Here is a 23035-nt window from a genome sequence, read left to right as displayed (position 1 = left end):
GACCTAGAGGAGGTGGCATCTATGTGGCATCCACATAGGTTCCATAAGGGAGATACGTGGGCTAAAAGACAAACCATGCAAAAGTCAAAAAGAGCATTTATGGTTTGAGTGGCTCAAGATTTTCTCATGCATGTGTGAACAACCTTGGAAAAGGAGTGGGGGACAAGGATGTAAGAGTCCTTTTGGAGAAGTTAATGAAGGGGGGCTTCTTGGGCTTTAAGTTTCTCACGCATGTGTGAGCAACCATTTAGGGCTAAAAAGGTGCTTAAGAGGGAGCTTAGGATTAATAAAGTGGGTTTAGCAAGTGGGTAGGCTTAGAAGGATGAGAGTGATGGGTGGTAGGATAGGTTTAATGTAGGATTAGGATTGAAGAAAATAGGATTTAATTCAATCGTATCATTAGAGAATTAAATAAAGTGGAGGGATTTAAATAAATTAGATTTATTTTAAAAAGGGATTTATGGAGCACTTTGTATTTAATAAATTTAATACATTAGGGGGCAGTATTTAAATTAAATTTAAATACATTAGGGAAGTGCACCCATTTAATAAAATAAGTAGAGGAACATGACAAATAGAATTAAGTAATATATAATTAAATATAGTGTCAAGGGAAATATAAATGAATTAATATAGTTTTTGGGACAATTTTAAGTGTCTACAAAAGTAGCAGTAATAAGTTTAAAATAGTATGAAGATTTTTCTAGAGTGGAGACTTCTTTTAGCGCACTGAGTGTTTGACCTACCCTATCTAGGAGTGTAGGCACTAGTGGAGATTATGCTAGTAGTATTAGATGAAGATCTAAAGAAGACAAAAAGATTAAAGAAGGAATTGTTCTAATTGTGAGAAGAAAACCAAATGTAAGAAAATCTTTAAATGTTAGACTTCTGAAGAAGTTGGCCTTTATGCTTTTAAATCTCCTAAAATAATGAAGAGCTACAAAAAGAATTTCAACTCTAGAAAGCCTAGAGAATGTTTGTATGCAAATGATGATGATGAACTAGATAAAAGAGTCATGATCAAAAGTGATGATGAGTTAGGATTTAATAGAATAAAAGTTAGAGAAGAAAGAACCCTAGTGTCACAAGTTTTGAAGAAAGTTGATTGGATCATAGATAGTGATTGTTCACATCATATGACTAGTGATATGAATAAATTTTTTGAGTTCATCAATTGTGATGGAGGAATTCTTAGAGTTGGGAACACTAAAACTTTTCATATTAAGGGAATAGGATCCATGACTCTTGATGGTAAAACTAACACAAATTATGTTTATTTTGTTGATGGATTGAAAAAAAATCTTCTAAGTGTTGGAGAGTTGGTTGACAAGGGATATTAATTACAGTTCATAGATAAGACATGTATCATCAAGGATAAAAATGGTAAAATGATTAGTACTGGCACAAGATCAAGAGGTAATGTTTTTTAATTGAATCCTATAGAGGTGACATGTTTGGTTGGTAAAGTTGATAACAGTTGGTTGTGGTATAAAAGGTTTTGTCATATAAATTTTGATAGTATTGTGAAAGCAAGTGGTACACTATTTGTTAGGGATTTTCATAAAATTGTAAAGCCTAATAACATTGTAAGCAAGGAATGTGTTATGGCTAAACAAAAGAAAAACTCTTTTCCTAGCAAGAAGTTCACTACAACAACAAAGTTGAAGATTGTTCACACATATTTGAGTGGCCCTACAAAGAAAAGAGGGTTATATGGTGAAAGTTATTTTATGATTCTTGTTGATGATTTTACTAGGATGATGTAAGTATCATTTCTTAAATAAAAGTCTGAAGCATTTGAGAAGTTTAAGGTGTTTACGAACAGAATTGAAAATAAATTTGGAATAAGGATTAAGTGTTTAAGATTTGATAGAGGTAGAGAATCTACCTCAAATGATTTTAACAGATTTTTTGAAGTGAATGGTATTAAGAGACAACTTTTAGCCCCTAAAAAAATTGAGAAAAATGGGACAACTAAGAGAAGAAACAAGTATGTAACAGAAGTAGAAAGAGTTATGATATTTGAAAATGGTGTATCAAAGACATTATGGAGAGAAGCTCATTATGAAATAGTAAAGAGGATTCTCAAATATTGGAAGGGTACACCTACTTTTGGGTTGTGGCATGATGAATCAAATGACTTTATGTGCACATATTGATGCAGACTAGGTAGGTAGTATGGATGACAAAAAGAGTACAATTGGTGGAGCTTTTTCCTAGGAGGAAGATTGGTTTATTGGCTAAGAAAGAAACAAGATCGTATATCGCAAAGTATAATAGAAGTAGAGTATGTTGTAGCAGTGAATAATTGCAATCAAATCATGTGGATGAAACAGATTTTGAAGGATATTGGAATTGAGTTTACTAAACCTATTGTAACACAAGTACAATAAGTATGTCTAAGAATCTTGAATTACATTCTAAGATGAAGCACATATCTATTAAGTATCATGTTTTGAGAGAGAAGGTTGCAAAGAAATAGATCGGATTGGAGTATGTTAGTACAAAGGAGAAGATAGAAGATATATTTGCAAACACTTTATGAAAGGATATATTTGAGTATTTGTGAGGTATGCCTAGTTATGCCCCCTGCCTACTTCAGAGTAAATGATGCAAAGATTACATCAGTCCATTGGTACAGAGCACTATTGTTCATCTAGATTGAATGTTGATGCTTCCTCTATGGGGGGAGTATCTATGATTGAGGTGAGTCATGAAGGACTTTGGGTAATTGGTATTTCAACAATGTCTTTGGACACTTGAGCTGATTGAAAATATTGAGCAGTAAATTGACATAATGATGCCTTTGTCACTGGTGTCAATGGGGGAGAGAATGCATGAAAAAATACCTCTTGAAAATGGGGAAGAGAAGTATCTCCTGATAATGGGAGAGATTTTTTCATGAGATGGAGAAAATATTCATTTCAATGGGGTAGGAGTAGTACTGATGAAGAGTTGTTCCTAAGAGATTCAAATTTTGATGAAAAGGATTTGAAAATATGAGAGCAGCAACAAAGTTGTATTTGGTAGAACTTGGACATTTTTCATCTATGTCATCATCAATTCCAAAGGGGGAGATTGTTAACATGATTGTTGATGATATTCCTATGGGGGAGTATCCTAGCATTGCTAGAGCACTTGAGAGATTGTTACAGTGGTTATATGTTGCACTATGTTTGTCACTGATGTCAACAGAATAGTTATTTTGGGAAGACTTGGAGAGAAACAAAGAGAGATAGAGCTCGTATGGTTCAAGGATTGAAGATGAGATCAAGAAAAGTTGAGGATGCGTTCTACAGTGTCCTGATGACATGGTTAAGAGTGTGTGTAGAAAGACAAAGACTAGTAACAGTTATTCAAGATTTACATAAAACAGTTTACAAATAAGTTCCTAAGAAGTGGTTTTTGGTAATCGGGTTCTATCTCTCAACAAGGATAGAATCTAGTAATGTGGAGTTAGAGAGAGATAGAAGACATTCTAATGATGATGTCACTAAGTGTGTGATTTCCAAGGTTGCACATGTGAGATTTGTAATACTATGAGCTAACAACGTTATATAATTATGAAAAGATGTAATGTAGAGTGTATTACCTTATCTTAATGAGGTCCTATTGTAATTGTAAATTGTGAAAGCCTCAAGGCCGACTCAATGAATTGTTTTGAGGACTTGGTATAAAGGAAATTTATTTTTCTTGTGATGAATGAGAGAAGAGTGTCTAAGAAGCTTTTGAAATGGAAGGCAAATTGTAAGTGTGAGTAAAATACGAGTAAGTGATCTAAGGGATTATAGTGATGTGAGTTTGTGGATCTGGTATTGAGATCTGAGAAGTATTTGGTGCACTAGAGGTATTGTGAATGAACATAATGATTATAGTTAGTAGACTACTACTAGACAATTGATCAAATTGCTATTGTTCTTAAAAGGAATAATACAAAGGCCAGCTAGGCAGTGAGTTTGGTGGTCTTTCCCTTGAAGTTGTTTCAATAGTGGGTCATTCTACCTTCCACAACTCTGAATAGGGTTGGAATGTTCGAACAGGGATTTAATGTCTCTGAATAGGGATGGAATCTATTGAATGCATTTCATTGGCTCATAATAGAGTCCATCCTCTTACAAGGAATTTATATATTATTATATTATTTTTTGGGTACCATCCCCACTGGGGTTTTCCCTCTAATCAAGGGTTTTCCTAGTTAACATATCTTGTGTTATTGTATATGATTATCTTCTTATGGTTGTTTATATTGATCACATGTTTGAGAATTGATAAGGTTAATAAAAGTTGTATTCATTAGACAACTACTTCACTCCCCCCCCCCCCTCTCAATTATCTTGGTGGACTTTACTTTCTAATATGTCCCCATGCAGCTACTTAACTCTATTTTTTAATTAATTTTAAGCAACGAAAGTGTTCTCATGCATATTTAATGATGGGAATGGGATAAGACAAAATCTTCACCTATCTTAGTGGAGTAGCGATTGATTAAAAAATGAAAATAAGCATTGAAGAATGGTGGGCTAGATATAAGAAACTATAAGAATTTTCCTAAGGGCAAAATTCACCCGAGAACTAAGAACTCAAACACAAGCACATAGTAGACCAAAGAGAGTATGATCAGAATGACGATATATTTAATATGCCATGATAAGAGTACACTAGGAGTGCCTATATATAAAGGCCTCTTAGGAAGCACCTAGAATATCTCTAGAAACAACCAGGAGATAAGATAACTAAGTACCTTATCCAAAATTCTAGATGAATGGATAAGAATGACAAAGTGTCATATGTGTGTAGAAGATTTATGTGTTGTAGACAACATGTGCTTAAAAGAGGTGTAGACCCCTGTGATGTCATCATGACAACTCACAAGAGTGTATATACTCCTAGGTGACTAATAAATAAATATTAATATAATGCATTAACCTAAGTAAACTTAAGTAAGTGTAAATAGTGAATACGTATTTACACCAACACCCACCCTTAAGTGCAACTTAGAGGAATGCCCTTAAGCTTATGAAACTAGGATGAAGATGCATAATGGGTCCTAGCTACTAGCCCATATTAGGTACCCATGTACATAATGAAATGCAATCTCTCATAAAGCGAGGAAAGAGGAAAAACCTCATGGGAAAAACCCTCCCCCAAAAAGAGAGATAAATAGGGATGCATCGATGGATGGAGTAATCAAGACCCTCCATTACGACATACATCCAATATATACATAAGAGAATGAGAGAAGGAAGAGAGATAGAATAGGCTACCCCCCCAAAAGAAGAATGCCAACAAGTGAAAGTTGCTTTGATGAAGAAGTTGGTCCAAGAATGCAAAATGGTGTTCCTCCCCTTGGGAAGAAACAAAGGCAAAGGTACATTCCTGAAGATGTATGGTGGCCCTGAAACCTGCTCAAGTATCCATGTGTTGATGTTTATGCTCACCCCTTCCAACTATGCTAAAAAGAATGAATGCAGATCAAGCAAGGATGTCTATTGAACCTGTTCCATTGAACCATCTGTCTCCTCAACTGACAAAGAGACCTCCACTAATTGTTGTTCATAAGGCTCCATAATCACACCAACCTATATAGATTAATCATGTAGAGAATGGACATTAGGGTCAGAGTGAGCCCTCACAACAACTATAGAAGGATCACCTTCATCAATGAGAAGATGTAAATCCTCAAGACTATCTCCCAAGTCAACTAAAGCTGGAGTTGGAAGATGAGATGTACCATGTTGTGATGGACCTTTCACTATGGCAATGTAACCATGTGGACTAGACTAATGTGACCTCTCACTACAACTATCGATAGAACCCCATGTGTATGAACCTGTTGGGGAACCATTGTTGTTGTCACTATCAATTTCCAGTATGTATGATGTTTGGAGAGGAGTAGAGGATAAGATGGGAGAACTTTCCTCAAAATGAATATCCTTCTCCACAAAAATCTCGTTAGTCTCCAAATCCATCATTTTGTAAGCCTTTTCATTGTCTTCATAACTGATGGAGGTACAAGGCCTAGGTGACGGTGCCTTGCAACTCCTTGAAGATAGGTTAGCCCATGCTGGACACTCGAAGACTCTAAGGTGACTCACAACTAGTTTTCTACCCCACCATGCCTCAAAAGGAGTCTTCCCATCTAAGGCATTATGAGGAGATCTATTAAGTATGTGAGTAGCACTGCTAATGGCTTCAACTTCAAGTGTAGGATTGAGAGACTTTGCCTTTATCATGCAACTTGCCATGGTCTTGAGAGTCTGAATCCTCATAGCTACAACATCTGTCTTGTGTGGACTAAATGCTGGTGAGTTTTGGAGATCAATCCCCTCAATTATGCAAAAGTTCTTAAGTCTTTTGTCTACATATTTGTTCCCATTGTCCACCCTTAGTACCTTGATGGCTTTTCTTGACTTGTGTTCAACATGAGTCTTGAAGTCTTGAAGCTTATGAACCACTTCACTCTTGTCATGAAGGAAGTAGACCCAAGTGAATCTTGAAAAGTCATCAGCAAATGTGAGGATGTAGTGACCTTGGCAATAATTACCAAACCTACTGATGCTAAAGAACCCATTGATTGGCAAAATCAAGACCGACAAGCTTTAGGAATTATCAAGAGTTGTGTACATGGGGATCTTCTCTTCCACATTAAAAATTGTTCAAAATCTAAAGAAGCTTGGGATAAATTTGAACAGTTGTATGGTAAGGTGGATGAAGAAAGGGATTTCAGATTGAGGATGATCTACTTCTCTTGGATCCAAAGAATTTTGACACAATTCAAGAATACATCATCAAAGTCAATGAGTATAGGGCACTACTTAAAGATTTTGGAAATCCCATGAAGGATGATAGGTTGATTCATCACATCATAAAGAGGCTACCTTCTGAGTACACTAACTTTGTTTCTAGTTTTAATACTCACGGGTTAACCATGGGATCTGCTTACCACAAGCCTTCCTTTGATGCATTTGCAGAGATGTTGATTGTTGAACAATCTCACTTGATGGATTTTGGACTTCTCAAGTCATCAAAGACCAAAGCCTTGGTGGCTAGTGATGAGCACAAATCAATTCAAGGGGGGAAAGCAACAAGAAGAAGTAGTGGAAGAAAAAATCACAATCTGAGACACAACAAACCTCCTCACAACAAGGCAATTATTCTTCCAACAAGAAGGGAAGTAATGAAAAGAAGGACAAACTCTTTTGTGCATATTGCAAAAAGTCAAATCATGACGAGCATAATTGTAAAACTAAAAGAATTGATGAGTTAGGAAATCTACTCAGGAAGAACAAGATTCAAGTGCTAGGTACTTCCAAGGATTCTACTCCAACCTCTTCAAAGGGTAAAGGGCAAGCACTTATGGAAAATAGAAGTTCTTCTTCGGAATGGATACTTGACTCAGGTGCCTCAGGAGAAGGAATAAAGCCTCTTGTCATCATTGACTTTCCCAACTGCAACCAATGAATCATCTCATAGACTTCACACCTTCACTGAATTTGGAAGGAACTCAACTTTATGTCCATCTCCAAGGTGAGTGATTTGGTAAACTGATAGGAGATTGGAGCTAAGGTTTGGAACATAGAGAACATCTTTGAATTCCCCATTTTTCATTTCCACATGTCCTTTCCCTTCAACTTCCATCTTACTATCATCTTCCAAGAAAATGTGCAGTACCTTTGACTGCTTCAATGGAGAAAAGCCCTCCTTTGAAGAACCCATATGGTAAGAGGCACCTGAGTCAAGTATCCATTCCAAAAAAGAACTTGAGTTTTCCATAAGTGCTTGACCTTTACCCTTTGAAGAGGTTGGAAGTACCTGGCACTTGAATCTTGTTCTTCCTAAGTAGATTTTCTAACTCATTGATTCTTTTTGTCTTGCAATGATGCTTGTCATGATTTGGCTTCTTGCAATATGCACAAAATAATTTGTCCTTCTTTTCATTACTTCCCTTCTTGTTTGAAGAAGAATTGCCTTGTTGAGAGGAGGATTGTTGTGTCTCAGATTGTGATTCCTGCTTCCACTGCTTCTTCTTCTTATTGCTTTTCCCCCCTTGACTTGATTTGTGCTCATCACTAGCCACCAAGGCTTTGGTCTTTGATGACTTGAGAAGACCAAAATGCATCAAGTGAGATTGTTCAACAATCAACATCTCTGCAAATGCATCAAAGGAAGGCTTGTGGTAAGCAAATCCCATGGTCAACTTGTGAGTATCAAAACTCAAAACAAAGTTAGCGTACTCAGAAGGTTTCTTCTTCAGGATGTGATGAATCAACCTGTCATTCTTCATGGGATTTTCACAATCTTTTAGAATTTCCCTATACTCATTGACTTTAATGATGTAATCCTCAATTGTGTCAAAATTCTTTAGATCCAAGAGAAGTAGATCATCCTCATTGATTCTTTTTGTCTTGCAATGATGCTCATCATGATTTGGCTTCTTGAAATATGCACAAAAGAGTTTGTCCTTCTTTTCATTACTTCCCTTCTTGTTTCAAGAAGAATTGCCTTGTTGAGAGGAGGATTGTTGTGTCTCAGATTGTGATTTTTGCTTCCACTACTTCTTCTTATTGTTGTTTTTCCCTCCTTGACTTGATTTGTGCTCATCACTAGCCATCAAGGCTTTGGTCTTTGATGACTTGAGAAGTCCAAAATCCATCGAGATTGTTCAACAATCAACATCTCTGCAAATGCATCAAAGGAAGGCTTGTGGTAAGCAGGGATAACTTTAAGGAACCTCCCCCCCCTCCCAAAATTTGTAAAATTGTGATGAATCACATGTCATTTGGGTGAAAAAAAAATTAATAGTGTTAGCGAATTATGCGTCAGTGGATGGATATTTGGTGGCGATTTTTTTAAAAGTTTAGACAATTTTTATAAAATAATGGCGATTATAATTTTTGTTTTTAATAAAATTATTAATATTGATGGAAAATTATGTTTTGAAATATGGATATTGGTTGGAAAATATTTTAATAACCAATACCTTTTTTATAAAAAGGTGGCGAAATTATTTTCCAAATAATTGAATTAATTTATTTGTTATGGCGAATGGTTTTCAGAAAGTTATAGTTGGTATGGCTATTTTCAAAAGATGGGAAATAAGTAGCCTAACCTAACATACCAACTTACATTAATTATTGGCCACTACCACTGTAATTATGTTAAATGTATTATTTGAGAACTCAGATTGTCTAATGATCCAAGATCAATGGCTGAGTTTTAATTTCGGCCAACATTTCTTGAAAGAAGAAGAATTGTCGAGGTAGTCACCGAAATGTTGACACATATCAAGGTAAGTTGTATGCAGAGTACAGTGCACCCGAAAAGAATTAAATTCCATGCCATGTCTGGAATGAAGCCTCGACCTTGTTCAAGTGTCCGGAATGGTGACATGTTTCTATCCAGCATGTATCACTTAAGTTGCAGGAGATAGTATATTGATGTCTTGTCACTATTAATTACAATTTAAAATTGGCCTTTTCCATCGACAAAGTGACTTCGCACGCATTATAGGACATGGCACAGCCCACTAGCAGTAGTACTATTACTATTAGTCTTCATTACAATTGGCCTTTTCCATCGGTTAGGTGGCTTCACACGCATTACAGGACAATGGACGGTATTAGTGTTTAATTACAATTGGCCTTTTTGGCACGTACTTGCAATTATGTTCAAGATTTGAGAATATTTTATAATTAAATGTAATTGAATTGGCAGTCGGACGAAAACAAACAAATAATCCCTGGCACCCTGCCCGCCAAGCTTATTTATAGGCAATTGAGCTACTTCTTTCATCATTGCTCATCTCATTTTTGGTAGTCGATAGGTCTAGTTTGTTAATTGTTTGTTGATTGTTTGGTATTAGTTTGAACTTTGCAGTAAAGATAGACAACCCTATTCGCCTGAGATGCATTTTGGAAGAGGAGCAGAAGGCCTTTCTAGGTCGCATTCCTGAGGAAAACCTCTTGTCAATTTGCAATGAGGTTGTCCCATGCTCTGGTGTGAAGTTTGTTATTGTTGCTGTCAAAATGGTTCTGGGGCGTGAGTTTTTGAAGAATGAGAATCGGTATCGTGTTAACAGTGACATTACATCACAATTTTTGACCTCCCTGCTTGACCTCAAAGAAGCAAGGGCCAAAATTCTGGTGCTCTTGAGGAAGATTTTTAAACTAGTATATTTGGGCGATGACATTGAAATTGTGGCTCAGGCAGTTTTAGGAGTAGGGATCCCTTGGGTGGGTGAAGTCCACAAGCTTCTGGAACCTGGCCAGAATGTGGTCCTGCAACCATTTTTACTGGGCTTGACTGTTGGGCAGTTGCAGCACCATAGGAAATGCGCTAGAATTGGGTTGAATTTTCTTCGAAAATGGTTTTTCCTGGATGAAGTGGAAGATGGCAACAACTGGCTACAAGAATTTGCAACCATGGTCAATTCTGGTGATTTCTACAACGAATAGTATAGTAGTTCTAGATTCTAAGATTTTCCCCCGATTTTGTAAATTTGTAAATTTCAAGAAATATCAATGAAATTTTTCGAGTTTCAGTTCCATATAAAATTGTATCTCATTGTTTTAACTTCTTATGCTTACTTATTTAACATTGCAATATTTTGCATTTTTTAATTTTCTATTGAATTGTTTATAAAAGCCTATGTGAATATAAAATATTATTAGTTCCTGCCTTTGGCAGGAAACTAATGGAATCACCTAGTTCCATATTAGTTCTATAATCTAAAAATTTCATTGATATACCAATGTTTGCAAAAGGTTTATTAATTTGTATTTTTTTGAAATTGAAAAATACAATTTTTTTAAAACTTTATTGGTTCATGATGAAAAAGGCAATGAAAAAATTCAATTTTCTTCATAAAAAATACAACTATTTTTTTCAACACCTCTATTAATGCAAGCATTAATTGCAACCTTATATTTTCTTGTGACAAGTGGATTAGTTTAAATTAGAATTTAATTATTTTTATTTTTACATATCTAAACCAATGCTTTTAATAAATTTTCTTTTATTTTTTATTTATATATATAATTTTATTAGATTATACATTTATTTAACATATATAATTTTTACTATATTAATATTTTTAATTTATACTTTAAAATACATAATATTAATTTTGTATCAATTTTAATAAAGTTCAAATTATTTAGCTTGGTATATTATCAACTTTATTTATTATAAGTGTGTTTGGTTTTTTTAAAGCATAAATGTTATTTTAAAATTAATTTATGTTTTTTTTTAATGCATTATATTTAACCTTAAGAATGTTGTCCAACTTCTGCAATTGGATAAATTTATCACTTGAACAAGATATATCAAACAATTTAATAATTGAAATTAATCAATTTAACTCTTTTTTAAAAGAATTATACAATTTTATCTATATCTCATGTATAGTATAATTAGTTGATAAATATCTTTGGTATGATAAATGTTCTTTAGGATGTCATCTAATTTTAATTTAGCATGATACTATAATGTTTATTTATATATTCTTTTACTATTTTAATTAATATACATCATTGCAGTTATATAATTTAACAAGTGCCACGTCGTGGCATGTACTTGCCTAATAGTTATTAGACTAATTAGAAATTAGGATTTAAATTATTATTTTTAAGTTATTATACAAAAATTAGAAAAATAGAATTAGTATGGAGTTAAGTTATAGTTTTTATACTAATTAAAAATTATAATTTAAATAATAAATTTAACACTTTTACTAAAATATTATGTCTTTATAGTAAATTGAAAAAAAAATTAAATTTGCATTACATTTATGAAGGGTATACAAGAATTCTAATATTGGTTAAAATAAAGACAAGAATTTACTAATTTTAACTTCAATTAAAATAAATTCTAATTAGGTAAAAAATAATTTAAATATTTTATTAGAATATATATAATTATACAAATATACATTTAAAATAGGTTACTAAGTTATTTAATTTTAATTTTTAAAACTGAAGTTAGTGAAGAAGGTTCTAACCAATCCTTCTCTAGATTTAAAATTGTATAATTTATAGATTATTGCATATCAAAATGTTATCAGAATCACCTAGCTTAGGATTAACCCAATAAACTCTTTTTTCTTGAATTATTAATTTTTTTAATATATAATTATTTCTTATTAAATTTACAAATTGTGATATTGAAATCTATGTAAAAGAAAATTTATGTCAAAAAGTATGCGAGAATCTAGCCGAAAATAAATGAACATGGAGGTAGCCTCCGAGAAAAGGGGTTGTATAACACTAAATAAAAAGAACCAATTATCATTCAGATAAATAGTATAGATAATATATGAGAATAATAAATTTATATAAAAACTTTAGAAATATTTGATAAAAAGAAAAATAGTTCATTTTCATTGGTTGGTTAATTCTAAACTAATTCACTTATTGTGCAAACTGAATGCAATAGTACTAGCCTACCGGCAAGTACAATAATATACTAACTATACTCATAATTTAATGGGAGTGGGACCCACAACCCACGGGGCCACCACACCATTCACCGGTGTCGTTGGATGTTTATAGATCAATGACTGAAGTTGAGTTTCGGGATGAAAGGAAAAAGAAACCCTGTCATTTCAAACGCATCCCAAAAACATGACACGTGTCACTAAACTCCTCGGTCAACCAACAAATAACAATGTAGTTTCAATTTGGTGATGACGTGACACTGACACGTCTGACTTATGATGTGAGTCATCCTGATACCTAACTACCTTAGTTAATGGGAGTGGGACCCACGACCCACGGGGCCACCACACCATTCACCAGTGTTGTTGGATGTTTATAGATCAACGACCAAAGTTGAGTTTAGGGATGAAAGGAAAAAGAAACCCTATCATTTCAAACGCATCTCGAAAACATGACACGTGTCACCACTCAGTTAACACATTAACATAATCACATTCCTCTTGCAATTAACAGTGACGTTATGAATGACATTAATACATTATGATGGGTTAGGTAACACTAGTGGTCAACGATTCCACTCACATTTATACTGAAAGTGTACTGTGTGACAAGTGTGATGACTATAGACTATAGAGTACAGATTGTACAATTTTGGCGTGTTAAGTTTCTTTAATTTTGCAATTATACATTGTCTGCAGATTTAGAAATTAGAAAGGGGTTACAAATTACAATTTACAAAGTTACGGATTCTTAATTTCTGGGTTGAGGATTATGGTCTGAGGAAAACAAAAAACTATAGTCTCTAGACTCTCAGCTCTCTGCAAAAATAGAAACTAAGGGCAATGTGAACGTGAATGGGTAAGTGTAACTACTAAAATCCTAAAAATTTACGTCCCGCATTTTAAATTTTACAACTTTACTGTTTATATTATATAAAAAAAATTAGTCCGTAAGGTTTTAATTTTGAATCACCCCTGTAGGCTTGTAGCTATGTTTAAATATTTACCACGATGGGAAAAACAAATAACAAGAATAACATGGGCAAAATAACAGAATTCCACAATATGCTTAAAACACCAAGTTTTAGTGATTTATTCCATGATATACATGATCTTGTTATTCATGGAAATAAAGGTATAATGGAGATAAGATTTGCACTTGAAAACAAGTGGAACGATCCAAATAAGGCTACAAAATTTTGTTCATTTAACCCTAGTGTGAATGCAACTGCAAATAAAAGTGTACCGTGGCTAGCTGGGTCGGCACACATGGCATTACCTCAAGTATTCCCTTGCCCAGAAATTGTTATGCTCTGCGTCAAAAATTATGATGAAAATAGAAAAGCAATTGTGAATAAAATTACTCAGGAGGAAATTTTGTCTGTAACTAAGAGTGAATTTGCTAGTCTATTAAACCTAGGGTTTCAACAACAACAGTCAAACGTACATATTGACCTGGGAAAGCTGGCAGATGATTATGAAAAATTAGATGCAGAATAAAGAGATTCTTATATCAGAGGAATAACAAGCAGTTGTAGGCTGAGTCCAAATCACATGCCTCCTTATGATTTTGATTTTTTTGTGCCATGGGCACAGGATAGTATTTCCTTGCTAGCATTTTGTTTGGGATTGGATAGTAACAAACAAGTGGATGCCAGCATTCTTGAAATGCTTTATCATATTATTTTTAAAAAGAACCAGTAAGATATCATTTTATTGAGCACATTGTTTGTTGCATGCAAGATCAATTACTAATGATTCCAAGAGGTTCAAAGAAGACATTTAGATTCACAACCTACTTGTGCTATCTTCTCCTAGCAAAGCATCGTGCATTATTTGAGGCAAACAAGCTTTGCAATCAGACTCAAGGCCAAAATCCAATATATGAGTGGACACCTTAGCTAAGGATGATTGATAACAAAAGTAACTACAAAAATTTTGTAGACTTCTTTTTGGCACCAATGTACCATAAAATTACAGGCACTCCAATGCCTAGATTGCCTGTTACTTGTAGAAATTGCATTCAACTTGGAAGTGAACTACAACTGGCTGACTGGTACTTAATGGAAGAGTACATTGTGTTAAGGTTTTACAGTTCATGGGTAGAACCCTACAAAATTCCAATACATGTAATAGATAGGGTATTTGCATTGGAATACGTATGACAAATGGAGAGCACAGATGTACTCTTTCATGGTCAGCAAAAGAAAATGATATTTCCCTCCTTTTCATTCTCCTTTGGAGGGTTTGCATTTGAGAGAAGAGGATTCAAAGTGGCAAAAGCCTTTTTTTCAATTTTTTGATTTGATGTTGACAGTCACTGGCAGTATGATCCACTGAACATAATTGGAGCAAGGCTTAAGGGCATTGGGAATTCTGCAAGAAAATATCAACATGAAAGTATGCCTTTGATTGAAAATTTTAAAAACATGGACTCCTGGAGGAGGTCAAAAAACAAATGGAGAAATATGCTGCTGAAAATAATATGTCAATACAGGAATTGTCATCACAAATAATGGCATTGCGCAAACAGAAAGGAAAAGTGCAGGGCATGACATCGTCCAATTTCTACAAGAAAGCTGATAAACCATCTACAAAACTTATTCCAAAAGAGCTAATGAATGATTGCATAGATGTTGGATGGAGTCGAAGCAAAATTTCTCAATTTTGGGAAATGAGGAAGAATCTCAGTGAGCCAAAGACCTCTTTAGATCGTGATGAGGCGGAAGAGGATAGAATATTTGATGAATTGTGGAATAAGGAGCATCCAACTGAAGCACATCACAGTGATACTGATGATGATGATTACGATGACCAGGATTCTTTGAGTCCCTCATCCAGTACACAAATTCAGAGAGGAGTTGATGCATTCACCAAACTTCTATATAGCAAAGGGGTAGAAATTGTAGAAAAAATGGGCTACCAAGGTTTTGGTGGTCTGGGTCCCAGTGGAGAAGGGGTTTGGTTACCACCTCAACCACCAACTGTAGCACCAAAACATGGTCAAAAACTAGGCCTTGGGCATGGAGATCAATCATCAACTCAGTCAATTCCATCCACATTGGATTCATCTCAGTTAATTAAATTTGTTCCTTCTTCATTTACAGTTCCACTTCCAAGCACTCAGATTCAATCCGAATCAACTGTCACTCCCACAGTTGTAGATATCATGGGTACAACTACAACTAGTGGTCCGATAAGGACATTGTATATAGATGCAAAAAAATTGTTCCCCAAGATCAAGAAAGTGTGAAGAAGCAAAAGGTTATGACAAGTATTAGTAGTAGTACTAGTACAACAATGCCAATGGTGACTATGAGCCCAACAATTGCCCATCCTTCAAGACAAAAACCTCAGAACAGTCCACAAACCCCACTAATGGGTCTAGCTGTTGGTTATCCTCATGGTATTGGTGGAAGCTCGTACATCAGAGAAAGTGCTACTTCTATTTCACCATTCAAACATTCAATTGTCTCACAAAATCCTGATTTTCGTTACAATGAATTTGTAACTAACTATGAAAAATCAAAAAACAAGAATAGACAAAATAGTAAGACAATGAAGATGGAAGCAATTGTTGCAGCTCGTGATGCAGAACCTGCAACCAACAGGCTATTTGCCACATATGACCCAAATAAAGATATGATGGAATTCATGGTTGTTATGCCCCCAGCTAGAGAAAACAATCCACCAGAGAGTCAGTTAGATCCATCTGAATTTCAAGTTAGCACCCTCCAAATGGATTTATCCAAAATTAAAAATGTGGACAAGATAAAAGTGTCCAAAATGACCAACCAAGTGGTCTACAGTTCAGTGATGAAATTGGAGAGAGAAAGGAAAGCTTCAGGGCACAATAGATAAGTTAAAGGCAGACCTAGCAAATGTAAAGGCAAGTGAGAAAGCAGCAGTAAACAGATGCAAAGAATTAGAGAAAAGGATAAAAAATTCATCCTCTAGCTCTAAAGAAGCAATTGAATAGCAAGAACAAATGGACGTAGAACTAAAAACTCTGAGGGAAAATTTGGAAAAAATGGGAAAAAAACTCCAGGATGAAAAAAAATCTTCAACAAAGTTATACATAAACTTGGAGAATGTTGCAAATGTAAACAATAAGTTAAATAAAGAATTGGAAAATGAGAGGGTAAAAACAAAAGAGTGGGAAGAGAAAGCAAAAGGGTAGGAAAATAAAGCAGAGCAAATAAGAAAACATAGTGAACACCAGTACTCAAAAATGAAAGAAGACCTGAAGAAGGCAAATGATACTATTAAAAAATATGAAAATGGCTTGAATGACCATGTAAATAATACAGTAAAGCAAATAAAAAATTACTTCTGGGGGCAAATAAAGACTTCTGCTGACAAAAGTTTTGGTCAAAGACAGAAAATTGCAAAGCGGATTATGGAAGAAATCAACAGCACTACTAACAGGCATTTGGCAAGCAAGGGAATTCAAGACTGCATTGGTTCAATAATAAAGGCGACCTCTGTATTTCATAAATGTCAAAAACTAACAAAAGTAGAAGAAGTTCTTGCTTTATTTGGGCCAAAGCTCACCAAGATGAACAATAAAACAGCAAAATTGATATCTCTTGGTTTATCGAGTCCTGGACCTGATTTCTCAACAACGGGTTTCGTTGGAAGAGAAGTTTACAAAGAAAAGTTGGAGGACCAAATAACCTCTTATTTAGGCAACCTTCCTCAGGACAGAACTCATGAAGGCATTGCAAAGTGCATCAAAACATTCACAAATTTGCATGCACTAGTGGAACGAACATTGCTTGAAACTCGCTCTTCCAAGTATGGAATGCTGACGAGAATGCAGGTCATTTACCATAACATCAAAAAAAATTCCCTTCCAACCGAAGAAGAATGGAGCATACTACAAAAACTTATAGTCTATATGTGAAAGTACTTTCAGTTTCAATCATCTCTATATCTTTACTATATATGAATATATTTCATATTATCTTACATACTACAGTCTAGACTCTAGAATTGAGTTTAAAGTAACAAGTTTGAACTTTGTTTTTGAACAAGATCAATGTTGCAGTCTTGCATATGCTAAAATTGCTAATTTACTAAATTGGCCTGTCAAATGCAGAAATGTACAACTAAAGTTGTAGAGATGTTTTAGACTTGTAGATGTCTTACTGATTTAGATTTTGAGACTTCACATTAGGCAAATCGACCTGAAGCTGTTGTTGCTCCCTTTTTTCTATAAAAGGGAATTTAGGGTCATTGGCTTACAAGAATTGTACCATATTAGCTAAATATTGCAAATGAAAACCATTGATAATTATTAATTGTGGAATTGAATCTATGATTCTATCTAATTTTCATGTTTTCCAATTCAATGTATGTTGAATAAATGAATAAAATAGAAAACAAAATTTCATTCAGGAATTTCAAATTCAAATATGAATGATCATTGATGACATGATATAAACTACACTCTACAGTAATAATACTCTTTGTTCTCAAATTTTAATGATGAAACATAATACATTCTAATTCCTTGCTTTTCTAAAATGAACATTGAATGATAGGATATCATACAGTAGTTAATAAGTTCAAAAAATACCTATTGGTTGCCACTGCTAATTTAGAAAAAATTTCCTAAATTTTCCAATTCATCTCTATGTCGTCATCATCATCCAATTCTGGTAGTCCAGTTGCTTCATTGTTCTCTTCATTTTCGTTTGTGTCTTCTTCAACTTCAAGTTCACTCTAACCTCCGCTTTTATGACTCAGACTCCCAATCCCATGGCCAGTGCCACTGCCAACTGTACTTGTCCCACTTGGAGTCATTGTAGGAGATTGGTTAATGGTGTTTCCTAGTCCCACCCTTCTTCTTTTGCATCTTTTCTTCCAAATTTCCATTGCTTTTTGAAAAGGAAAAGTATTGACATTATACCTAGATGTGTATACCCTCAAGCATGATTCCAAATTCTTGTCTAGTTTGTTTCTTAGCTTTGATTTTAGGAAGCTCAAAGCATTGAAAACTCTCTCATCCTCCACTAAACCCAATATCATGGCTTGACATAGATTAGCAAGCTTGAAGTACTCTAAAATTTCTTCACGCAACAATGTGCTCTGTTTTAGTTCTGTCCAAAGCTTTGTTGCCGAGCCCTCTTCATGTGGGTTACGCATTAATTGATATTGATGCTTCATGGTCCTTGCAAAGGTGCCTGATTGTTGTCTAAGGAGACCCTCATCTAATATTATGTTGATAGTCACTCCATTGAATTCTATAGATTTGCAAAATTCCTTTATCAAAATCAACAGCCTTCTACGATAATCTTCCTTATTGTTGAAGGATCAATATTGAGGAAACACAATTGCCATGGCCTCAAGCAATTGATCATATGGGAATTGTGATTTTATTTCAGAGGAAACTCTATAGGCTATGTCCCTTGCAGTAGATGCTATAGACTTGACGATCTTGGTAAACTCTTCCCTCGTAACTCTTGTAGCTCGCTTCTTTGGGGCATTGTAGTACATTGGTATCTGAAATCCCCTTACACAAACACATAAATCTCCATTTTCAACGATCTTTAAATAATTATTAGGATTTTCCAAATCTGTTAGTTTTTGCCAGTGATTAAATCTATCATTGGATAAATTTAGGTCAGTACGATAGAGACTATCGAGGGCTCGGCATGACATTTTACGCAACTAAGCATATTCTGCAATATACATGGCTCTTTGCTGGGCTTTTTTCATATTAACCTCATTTCTTCTAGCATGGGAAGAAGAGATGCCAAATTCAAAAGTGTCTCTATATTGCTTAACCTCCAAAGCAGGTCGCCACATCTTTGATTTTCTGCATTGTCCCAATTTTTGTACATCAGTCCAATCAAAGATTGATATTCAAAAAATAATCAATGCGCTGGTCCATCCAAAGAGATCCATCTGGTATCAACATCTTTTAGAAGCTTTTTTCCATCGTTAATTCCATCAGCAAAGTGTTGAAATTCCCTAAAACGCTTGGGACTTCGACAAAAATATGCATACAACTCTCTTACTAAATCTTCAACCTTGTTTACTGAAGGAAACTTCTTCAGAACTCTAAAAGCAAGATTCATCCTATGGGCCATATAGTGAATGGCAACAACATATGGTGAACAAGAAGCCTACATCTTTGTGCAAAGACCATTCCTTTGACCTTGCACTACTAAAGCTCCATCCGCTCCAACACAGACCAACTTCTTCGCTATTGTCAATTCATCCATAGCTCCATATTCAATTGAATTGCTCTTTACTAACTGAAATAAAGTTTTTGTTGTCGCATTGTCTCTCAATTTAGCAACAAATAGTAGATGTAGTTGGGGGACATTATTCTATACAGTATAAACATGCATGCATACCCATGATGTATTATCTATTGTCATAACTTCGTCTAAGGAAAATGCAATAAAGCTTAACTCTTGTATTTTTCTTTGTACATCCTCTAATTCAACCTACGCAATACAACTTGCCCATTCCCATCCACTATTTATTGACCAATGACTGACAGGATAGTTAGGAACTTTCAAAAAGTGTAAAAAACCACTCATTTTTGGATAGTCTGTCATTGGACGCCCTTTGCTCAAAATATAGAAAACATTACTTAATTGAACAGCTTTTCCACGTTCTTCTACTTCACTTGCTTTTTCAAAAATAGCATTAATAGAACCTTGAACTTCACCAAGCTTCGTCTGAAATTTTTGAAACATATAATATTCTTCAACGTTCCCTTTATGTTGACATTGCTCCTTTGTTTTATATCTTACCAGTTTTATTTCCTTACCATCTACAGTTGAGGTTTCGTAAATCTTACCAACATGTTTCTCTATGGTGTCTAGTTTAAGCTGCAACCGCTTTTCCTTTTTATACTTCCAACTACAAATTGCACATTTGCATTCTACTGGTGGCTCACCTACAATTTGATTGTCCACGGGCTCAATGAATGGATACTTTTTTGCCCAATCAAATTTAAATCTCCTGGCCATCTCCCACTGACGATCAATTTTTTCTTTCAATTTTCCTCTCCCTTTAGTGTCACTGTTATTGTTAATTGCACCATCATCATCACCGAAGTCGATTGATTCGTCCTAGTACTAGTTATTTACTAGATATTCTTCTTCAAGGTCATATTCATGAGAGATATCAGGTTCTGCAACTTCGTCACCAGATTTATTAGGCTCCCCAATTTGTTGAATGGACTCCTGTGTAGGTTGAGATTGTACAGGCTCCTCTAATGATGTAGCTTCCTTACTTTGACCGACACTGTTGCGTCTACCCCCGCCAAAGTATGAAGATATATTTTTGCATTTCGTTGGCCTCTCTTGGACATCTCCACCTTCATTAGTCATACTCCTCTTCCTATTTAAATTTGACTGTGACATCTCCATCAAATTAAGACTGCAATAAAATACTATGGACTCATAGTCGTAGTCGTTCTGGTTCTCTACTGATTGCAATACTATGAAGAAGGCTCCTTCATTCGGCATGTTTCAATAATGAAACTCATGTCTTAAATAGACAACTACAAATAAATCATTTTCATTTTGGTGAATGGGTTGACCGTTACATATGATAAGAACTAATATTTGGTGAAGCTCGCGTAATTTCAAGTAATCGAGTGGGCGAATAGGGCAGGAATTTGGGACCCCATTGTGTGTGATGCATGGCGAAATGGGTCCTAGGACAAATAAAAATTTCACATAGGAAAATGGGAATTTGGTGAATGATGATTGTCGAAAGAGACACTCAATTAATTCTGTGGCGAATAAGAGTAAACATTAAAGAGAAATATGGGCGAAGTACCCAACTACCAATCTGAAATTATGTAATAATAGTGGCGAATGTTCTGACCACTATATGAGTATTTTATAAAATCTGGGCGAACCGGTCAACTAGTATACGGTGTTTTTTTTCGCCAATTTCTACAGCCCAATCGGGACATATTCCCCAATTGGCGACTAATCGCCACTAAAAAATCCCTGGTGGTAAGCAAATTCCATGGTCAACCTGTGAGTATCAAAACTCGAAACAAAGTTAGCGTATTCAAAAGGTAACCTCTTCAGGATGTGATGAATCAACCTGTCATCCTTCATGGGATTTCCACAATCTTTTAGAATTGCCCTATACTCATTGACTTTAATGATATAATCCTAAATTGTGTCAAAATTCTTTGGATCCAAGAGAAGTGGATCATCCTCAATCTAAAATCCCTTTTCTTCATCCACCTTACCATACAACTGTTCAAGTTTGTCCCAAGCTTCTTTGGATTCTGAACAATTTTTAATGTGGAAGAGAAGATCGCCATGTACACAACTCCTAATAACTCCTAAAGCCTGTCAGTCTTGATTTTTCCAACGAATGAGTTCTTTAGCATCAGTAGGTTTGGTAATTGTACCATCAACATAAAGACTATATCCTTTTTCCATTAATCTACTCCATGCAATATCTTTCCATGTGGAATAGTTGCGTGAAGTTAGAGGAGGACATTTAAAACCCATGATGCAAAAAATGAAAAGAGCACAATAGAGAGACATAAAAAACACAGTACACACCCCTCCCCCCTTTTCACTCAATCAAAAGACCCCACCAAAAAAGATGCTTTTGGCACTTTATAAGTAGTGTGTTTACAATGGGCCACTTGTCAAAATGATTAAAGTGGACTTTCTGATTTTTCTTTTACAACTACCTTATAAGGCTTAAATTTGTCACTTCACCACTGTGGCTTAGATTTATAACAATTCTAAAAAAGAATCAAAGCTTTACAATGTCGAAAAAGGCCTAATTCTAAAAGTGATATTTTAGTCCACACAACCCTAGAATCTAACTTCAAATTTGGAAATTAGACAAAAAATTACACACTTTCAAAAAAAGTGACCAAGTGTGCCCGTACAGAGTGTTTGAAGTTGCAAAACGCAAGAATATGTAGGTACAGTTGCCAAAAAATGCAATTTCTACAAAATATGTGGACCAAAACTAGAAAACAACACCACCACTAAAAAATTCAAGAAATTCTACTCAATTTCAAAAAAATCGCACCTGAATTGAAGTTTGGATGTTTGAGTTATGAGCTCACGAAGTCAAGCTGCCAAATTGAAATGCAATCTAGAGAGGGGTTTGAAGCAAAAATTGTGAGCTTAAATTTGACAAATAGCCATCTTAGTACTTATAATACACATGGGTTTGACGGTCAAATGGCCATCAATTTTAACCTCATGAAATGATGACATGGGCAAAAAAATTGGGCCCTCTACTGACATGTCAGGTGACTCGGTGCTGACTCAGCGTACAGAATCAGGTGTGGCACTGACAAGGATGTTTGTACTATATGGATGTGGGCATGGCAAAAAAATCCAAGTTTCACGTGGTGACATGGTAGTCTCGGCAGATGTGTCACTATTGTTCTGCGTGGCAATGGGCAAGATCTTACATGTCAATGATTATTCTTTGACACGTGGTGGGCACAATATTCCACCGAGGCAGTGGCTGAATTTATTTGATCTGTGTGGCGCTTTGGATCACTGCCGCGTGGCAGGTATAGGCAAGCACGGGTGTTTATAAACTGTCGCTACCTTTCTAAAAAATCCACCGAAAAAGTGT

This window comes from Cupressus sempervirens, chromosome 11, assembly GCF_028749045.1.
Source record: "Cupressus sempervirens isolate cs-2001-9-10 chromosome 11, ASM2874904v1, whole genome shotgun sequence".
Taxonomy (NCBI): domain Eukaryota; kingdom Viridiplantae; phylum Streptophyta; class Pinopsida; order Cupressales; family Cupressaceae; genus Cupressus; species Cupressus sempervirens.
The sequence above is the reverse complement of the archived record's forward strand: the minus strand, read 5'-3'. Positions refer to the sequence as shown.